We start from the raw sequence: 8,761 nt of genomic DNA, 5'->3' as shown, positions 1-8,761 counted from the left end.
GAACCCCTGTAAGCCCCAGAACAGTCCACACACTCTTGTGTCTCCAGGACTTTTCATGCGATGTTTTCTTTCCTTGGAATACCACAAGCTCTTCCCTCCCACCTGCCTGAGAGATTTCTACTCCTATCTGTTTCCCTTTAGACATTACTCCCTCCCAGAGGACTTTCTGACTCCCAATTATGAGTAGGTGGTCCTGGGATACCTTCTTCATATACTATCACATTATGTTTTATTCAAATTGTTTATTTAGCTTCCTCTGATGTTATGAGTGTAGCGATTGAACTTGCGTCATTTATCCCGGTGCCTTGCACGTGTCTCCACGCATGATAAACATTCCACCAACCTAGGCTGAATGGAGGATCTCCATCACAGTGCTGTTTGCGACAGTAAAACATTGAAAAGAGTGCACGCTTTCGACACAAGCGTGGTTATACATACCACAGCACACCCACATGATGAAATCCTAGCACAATGATTTAAAAAGCGTCATGGGGGCGCCCGGGTGGCTCAGTCGGTTAAGTGTCCGACTTTCGGTTTCGGCTCAGGTCATGATCTCACAGTCACGAGATGGAACCTGGGTCAGGTTCCACACTGAGCATGGAACCTACTTCGGACTGTGTCTCTTTCTCTCTCCCTCTCTCTGCACCTTCCCTGCTTATACACTCTCTAAATGAGTAAGGAAATAAATAAATATTTAAAACAAAAGGATAAAGCATGATGTTCTGAAGTACATTTGAGGACAAGGGATTTTATGGAAAAATATAGGTTAAGAAGACATTTGCAATGCGTTCCCAATTGCCTAAGGAAAATAGCTAATATTTTAGAGATTAGATTTGCAAACATTGTGCTAAGTCTTTTAAATCAATTATCGTGTTTAATTTTTATAAGAACATAATAAAACGGGTGCTATCATTATCTTCATTACAGAATTGGCAGTTACCCCGGTAGAGAGTGGCTGAATCAAAGGAACTTTCTTTATTCATGGATTCAAAACCAGGTTTTGCCTGATTTTTAAGCACACACTTTGAAACTGTAGGAAGAGACAGATGGGTAGATAGAGCTTTGTGTGTGCACACACGTCAAACGTACTATTTTCCCATTGTCCACATTAGTTTATGAAACATAACAACCTGTTCAACGTTCTTCTCCCTGGGGGAGAGGAATATAGGTGATCATTTTTTTTTTTTTTGAATGTGTATTAGTTTTGAAAGAGACAGAGACAGAGACAGAGAAAGAACGCAAGTGGGTGAGGGGCAGAGAGAGAGACACATACACATGCAGAGTATGAAGCAGGCTCCAGGCTCTGAGCTGTCAGCACAGAGCCTGACACGGGGCTCAAACTCACCCTCTGCGAGATTTTTTCTCCTACTTTCCCATAGGGAGCACGCATTATCTAATAAAGAAATTGAATAGTACATTAAAAAAAAATCTCTGCTAGTAGTCTTAATCCTCTAATGCACGATGCCTCTCCATCGCATTTGTAGATCGAGAAGGAGCCACCTGACAAACCACGGCGAGACTTCATTCCTCCTGGATATCCAGGTTTATGGACACATGTGTCATCCTGAGCATGCGGGGTATAGCTACACAAATCATCTGCACGACAGAGACCTGTCACAGGCAGATGGAAGATGGTCACGGGCACGTGGTTACTCCGTGGACTGCATTTAGGTCTCGTTCCAATGGCCAGAGCCAAATGCATCATTCTAAGAATGGAAGTTGAGACTCTTTTACTCATTCCCAATCCCTTGACCAAATTTTTGGAACACTTTATATGCTAAAAGCCATGCAAGGATCAGGGGGAATACAGAGAGGAGAGATGCAGATTTCTGCCCCAGAAAGAAGGAATTCAGAATCGGGTTGTGGGGCCGGCGGAGTAATCTCAGCAGATAGGGAGGGAGTGCAGCGATTGGCCTGAAGGACACCAGCAACAGGGCAGGGAGGGGAGCACGGCTCAGATTTTGGCATCGGCTCCGGTGGGCCTGGTACAGACTGAATCCCTGGCCTGCGTGTAACACCCGCCTTTTCAGAGCGCCGCCAACCAAGTTCAGATTTTATTTCAGATGATACTTTCCACATCTGGCTCGGTTAACATCGGTGTGGATGGCCTCCTTGCCTTCTCCTCTTCTGGAAATATGCAAGCTGAGCGCACATTCTTGGCCCTCGCTGCTTTGTGTCAAAGTTGGCACAGAGGTCAGTTTTTACCTGTTCCTCTTTCTTGCCCATGACCCTCTGGACTTTGTGCAGACTTAATTGTGCCCAGCTGGGTGTACTTTGCCCTTTCGCTGAATAGGACAAAGGAATACTTACCCTCCCCCATTTTCAAAGGCTTTCCCTTTCCCTTTGGATTTGTGGTTCAACAAACCACATCTTCCTTGACACAGCTCCCAAATTACCTTAATAGCCCGTGGCATCTAAAGGGTGACCTCCCTCCTGTCCTGGATCCTCTGGTGCCTTTCAGTCACACCTGCAGTCATTTAAAATGGTGTCACCAAGCTGTGGTCAATTCCTGGCAACAGCTGCTAAGCAGCATTCAAATCTTTTATTCCTTACTGGACAGAGCCATGATTTATAATTAAAAGACTTCTTTGTCCTCCACTTTCAAATATTAAAACTAAATTACATCTAAATTCTCTTCTCTCTTCCCCTCCCCCCCCCTCGCTTTCCCTCCCTACCAGCAGCATCATGGCGTCATAGTCCAATGCAAGATCATCTGTTGACTTCAAACCCTTGGGTGTCAGCCCCACACCTGATAGTCCCAACTGTGATGTCAAAGCATCAGTTTCTTCAGCTGTAAAACAAAGAATAGTCTATGTTTGGGAGAAAAAATAGAGACGGTAAGATCCTGTTAAGAGTAGTAAGCACTGTAAATCAAAGTAAAGGTAAGGGAATAGACAGTATGGGGGTGAGTTTTAGATCTCAGGATCAGAAAAAGACTCTCTGACAATGTGACACTTGAACAGGAGGCCAAAAAGAGTGACTGAGCAAGCCATGAAATTATCTGGGGAAAGAACATTCCAGGCACAGAGGGTAACAAATGCATCCAACTGGGTTATGGGGAGCTTGCATGGTGTGCTCAAGGAACAGTGAACCAACAGGTATGGCTCAGAGTCAGTGAGTGAGGTGGGGAGGTGATACAAGATCATGTCCTCCATAGGCTTAGAGCCAAGAGGAAGATTTTGGATTGGGGTATTAAAAGCCATTAGAGGATTTTTAGTGGAGGGTGAGGGCGACATGATAACAGTTTCATATTAGGAGGGACACTGCACTGCATGGAAAATAGATTGCTAGGACACAGAAATAGAAGCAGGGAGACAAGATTGATGATCCTGCAGCCTAGCAGAGGAGTGATGACAGGGCCTTGGACTGGGAGTTTGTCATGGCATCCTGGAACAATTACATTCAGGATAGAGGCATGAGAGAGAGGAGAAAGTCAGAACTCAGCTCTTGTCCCAAGCAATTGGGTGAAAGAAGTCGCCATTTACTGATACAGGGAGGGAGGACTGATTTATGGAGGTAGAAATCAAGAGGTTGGTATCATACAGTATAAGTTTAATATGATTAACAGATGTCCTCCTCTGAGATTCAGAGGAGAAAGCTAGATATGTCATTTAAAGATGGGGCCGGAGAGCAAAATTTGGACTTATTGGTGTATACACCAAAGGCTGTGAGGCCATCTGGTAAGACGGGCTTAGAACTTGGAATTGACCACACGGGGTTGTTGGTTACAGACATGTGTTTGAACTGAAGTGATGGGCACAGGCCCAACAGGCTTGTTTGAACTGAAGTGATGGGCACAGGCCCAACAGGCTTGTGTTCTAGAGAAAATTTGGAGTAGAAACAGCTTGTATAGAAATTAAATTGAGTTTTGAGACAAAAGGGGAGCTAGAAAATGACGTCCCTCATAAAATGGACATTTTTATGCTAAAAACAAGTAGTGTGGAAATGCAACTTAATACTACAACAAGTACAAAATCTGACCACATGTTTTCATTTATTCTGATATTATCACAATTAAATGAAAACATGCAAAGAAAAGATCCTGGAATAAAATACTTCCCAGGTATCAGTGGTGGTTTTTAAATTTTATGGTGGGCTATGGATGATGTAAACAAAAATTAAATAATTCTCTCCTTTGTTTTTATACACACACCTTATCGTGCATACACACTGCTTTCAATTTTTATTAAAATAAACACATCTGCTCCATTTTTTAATAATTTAAGCATTGCAATTAAATTTAATATGATCAATGTTGCCAATCCTTCCTCAAAATATATTCCAGGTTCCTTCCTCAAATATGACTATTAGAGTGGGTTTGGAAAAGAATGTCCCTAACCCTCTCCTTATATTGCATAACTATTTAGGTGTATCCAGTATCTTAAATATAATTTTCAGTCCAGTATGTATATCTTATATCTGAGAAAACTTTTCATCTCTTTGCTCACCCTATTCTTTCATATGCACTTAACCTTAAGCATTTTTTAATGCTAATTTATTTTTGAGAGAGACAGAGAGACAGAGAGATGGAGTGTGAGGGAGACACAGAATGTCAGCACAGAGCCTGATGAGGGGCTCAAACTCAGGAACCGTGAGATCATGACCTTAGCCGAAGTCTGACGCATAACCGACTCAGCCACCCAGGTGCCCATATGCACTTTACATTAGATTAATATTGTTAATAATAAATAAACTTACAAATGGATAAAAACTTGATAGTGTTTTATATGCCTTCTTAAAATATTTCCTGAACAACCTTCTTTTCCATTTTTATCTTTGTGTAAATTCTCTTTGGGTTCTTTCAGAAAAGTTCTAGAAATTGTAGAGTTTCTATGTCTGCAAAAAGTCTTTGTTATCTTCTTCCATCTCAAATTATAGTTTGGTTAGTGGAGCTTAGTGTGATATGCTACACTCAGAACACTACAGCTCAGAACTTTGATGATGTTACTTCGTGTTCTTGTATTCACCACTGCTGAGGAGAAGTCTGGTGTCAATCTGATATTCATTTCCTTGTAAATAATCGTTCTTTTTCTATTGGCATCTTTTAGGAATTTTTTTGTCACTATTGATATTATGAAACTTTATTTTTTTGTGTGTCTCAATGTGAGTTTTTGGTTTGTTTTTGACTAAATTTATCCAGCTCTGTGTACTCATTCAATGTAGGCTAGATGTCGTTTTTGCCTGTATATATATGTATGTATCAATTATTTATATAGTGGTTCTAGGATATTTCTTGCTATGTATATATATTTTTTTCAAATAGTTCTCCCTCAGTCTCTCTTTACTCTCGCCACAAATGTTTTCAGATGGATGGTAGAAATTTGGTTCTTTCTTTAAAATATTTAGACTTTTAGTTCAATTTTTGTTTCTATTTTTCTTTGTTCTGTGATCTACAAATGTTTCTTAATTTAACTTCCTATCTTTTCAATTTCCCTTTCAATACCTTGTAACTTGCTATTTAGTGCACATAATTATTTGTACATGTTAATTTATATGAGTACAGTAATCATTACAGAACATAATTTCTTTGCAAAATCTCTATTTTGTTCTTTTCTTTCTTACATGTGTTTCACCACACACATTTTCCTTTCTTTGTCTCTTTTTTTTTTTAGTTTATTTATTTATTTTGAAGGGGTGAGAGATAGAGAGAGAGAAGGAGAGAACGAGCGGAGGAGGGACAGAGAGAGAAGAGAGGGGGAGAGAGAGAATCTGAAGCAGGTTCCATGCTGTCAGTGAGGGGGCTGACTTGGGGCTCGATCTCACAAATGTGAGACCATAACCTGAGCTGAAATCTAGAGTTGATTGCTTAACTGACTGAATCCCTCGGGCACCCCATTTCTTTTCTTTCTCTTAATGACATTCATCCCACCAGGTATTACTTTCTATTTTAAAGTCCCTCCACCCATGTACTTGCTCTGTTATTTTTGTTATCCTGCGTGTAACATTTTCTTCCTTTTGGATTTGCTATTTCTTTTTCACATAAATGGTCTCTCTCAAATGGTTGATGAGCCTTTGTTCTATTTTCAGAGTCTGGGATAGACTTGACCCACACATTCTTTGTCTATGTCAACTTCCCATGATGTGAAAACTTCCCCTTGATGCTATGGCTTGCCTACATTCTTCTTTAAGTGATGGCACTTAGCTTTTTTTTTCCCCCTCCTTGAAACTACTTTGTGCTTACACAGCCCTTCAAGTGATATCTTTCTTTCATTAATGTATACATTTTTTAACCTATGTATATAAGCACTAGGGCAAAGCCATGTGTTAACCCTCTAGAAGCTATTCTGTCTTTCAAGTAACATATTTTCCTTTCATGAGACTAAAAGTGTTTTTTTTAAATGTTTATTTACTTTCAAGAGAGAGAGGGTATGACCAGGGTATGGACAGAAAGAGGGGAACAGAGATCTAAAGCTGGCTCTGTGCAGACAGCAGCAGCCCCCTTATATGGGGCTTGAACTTAGGAACCATGAAATCATGACCTGAGTCAGACGCTTAATCCACTGAGCCACCCAGGTACCCGGGGTTATAAGTGTTTGAAACACATGTTTACAAGCATTAGGGGAAATCCATGTCCTTTTTTAAAAATTAACTTTAATTTTAAACTCCGATGTAGTTAACATACAGTGTTATATTAGTTTCAGGTGTACAATACACCAATTTAACAATTCCATGCATCACCCAATGCTCATCAAGACAAGTGTACTCCTTAATCCCCATCTCCTATCTTACCCATCCTTCCCTGTGTTGACTGTGAATTCCTGGTTATTTTTCAAATGTGTGTATTATTAGTTTTTCACATGGAGTCTATTGGTTAATTAGTTAAAACTAGTTAGTTAATTGGTTTATTGATTAGTTAATATCTTGTTAATACCTTCCTTATTTATTTCATAAATCAACTCTTAATATCTTAAAACCACAAAAAGCTGGATATACCCTTGGTGATAGGTGATCCCACCATTGATGCAGTATCTACAGACTTTATGTGCTTCTGGGATTCTCATGGCTTTTTTCTCATTATGCCAACATGGCTGCCACAGTCTACGTATTCCATGTTGGAAAACCAGGCTTCTCCTTCACAGAAACCTCCTCTTACACTTCCTTTCATACTTCACTGGCCAGAAATGGCAACGTGTGCGCTCCTTCAAGAGAAACTGAAAAATGAACATTATTTGCCAAAAGAAAATGAGATTTTTTTAAGTTTATTTATTTATTCTGAGAGCAAGAGAGAGCATGAGTGGGTGAGGGTCGGAGAGAGGGAGAGAGAGAGAATCCCCAACATGTTCTGTGCTACCAGCACAGAGCCTGATGAGGGGTTCGAACTCACGAACCATGAGAGCCATGAGCACTCACCAAGAGTTGGATGCTTAACTGACTGAGCCACCCATATGCCCTGAGAATGAGATTTTAATGATTGGCTCAGATCAAATTCATCTGTTGGGTCTGGGCAGTTATAATCCCAGAGTATATGACCATGGTATTCTTGAGTAAAAGGTGGGTATGTGGATTTTGGATAAACAAGTAAATTATCTATCATATTGCACATTCTTATGTAGTTTATTAAAACCTTAGATTTAGAAAATCCAAATGGCTTTGCTATTATGATCATAAATAATAATAGAAAAATCTCTTTATGAGACTCATTTTGGATCTATCATTGCGACATTAAGAAAATGTCTTAGCTTTATGTAACAATAACACTGAATGGAAAAACTTAGACTTCTTAGAGAGTTCTGGCCATATGTGCAAACTTTAAAAATACAGAAAACCAACTTTAGCCTTAGATTTGCCTTCCTTTCCAATCAGGAGATGACCTCTGCCTCAAACTCTTGCAAGGAAAAGAAGAACCAAGTTAGAATATTAAAAACAAAACTGATATAGAATATTTTGTGTAAATATTTAAAAGTTTATAGTCTTAATATTACCACATACCATACAAATCCTTAGAAATGCATGAGTAAGTAAATGGGGAAGAGAACAAAGAGACTAGTCAAAGGAGAATAATATAGATAACTCAAATAAAAATGAGATTCACAACTCACTAAGGATGCAAGAATGTCAAACATTTCTTTTTAAACATTGAAATATGCAATGCAGGTAAGGGTATGCCAAAACAGATACACCCACATATTGGTGATATGGTTATAAATTAGTGCAACTTTTTTTTAAGATGATATATTTTTAAGTAATCTCTCCACCCAATGTGGGGCTCAGACTCACAACCAAGAGATTGAGTCACACGCTCTACTGACTGAACCAGTCAGGCAGCCCAATTCGTGCAACTTTTAACAAATCAGCTTGGAATTATGAATCACAAGTCTTGATGGTGCTTATATATTTTGCCCCAATAATGCCCTTCTTGCATATCGTTTATTAGAAAATTTGAAATCCAGGGGCAGGTGGCAGAGAAAACTCCTTTTGATAGGTAGTAAGTGAAAAATCCAGAGATCAAATTATTTCTAAAGCATCACCTTAGTATGTAAAGGATAATTCAGAGACTTAATCCAAAAATTTACATGGCTTCTCTCTAGGGATTTCTATTTGCTTACTCATATTTTTCTGCTGGTTTCAACATTCCTACCTTAAGGGTAGTTTACTTTGAACTGCAAAATCAAATGATCGTAAGAGAGACAAAATATCTGTGGTTCACCTTCAGGTAGATATTATAGGCTCTAAAGTTCTTCTCCATTGATTTGATTTTCCCAGTACTGCACATACAAACAAGAAAGTATTGCTTTCTCCAACCTGAATTCAGGAACGTGAG

General features: G+C 39.4%; 1 long non-coding RNA gene across 1 annotated transcript; it reads left to right on the top strand.

The window, feature by feature from the left end:
* The first annotated feature begins 226 nt into the window (after positions 1 to 226).
* LOC121042593 (uncharacterized) lies at positions 227 to 6,733 on the top strand. Its single transcript, XR_005796313.1, has 3 exons — positions 227 to 240; positions 3,116 to 3,123; positions 6,614 to 6,733. It is a non-coding gene; the product is annotated as an uncharacterized LOC121042593 (long non-coding RNA).
* The last annotated feature ends 2,028 nt before the right edge of the window (positions 6,734 to 8,761 follow it).

Source organism: Herpailurus yagouaroundi, unplaced genomic scaffold (assembly GCF_014898765.1).
Source record: "Herpailurus yagouaroundi ecotype Mexico unplaced genomic scaffold, PumYag 185, whole genome shotgun sequence".
In the NCBI taxonomy this organism is placed as follows: domain Eukaryota; kingdom Metazoa; phylum Chordata; class Mammalia; order Carnivora; family Felidae; genus Herpailurus; species Herpailurus yagouaroundi.
This window is presented reverse-complemented; position numbering and strand designations above follow the sequence as displayed.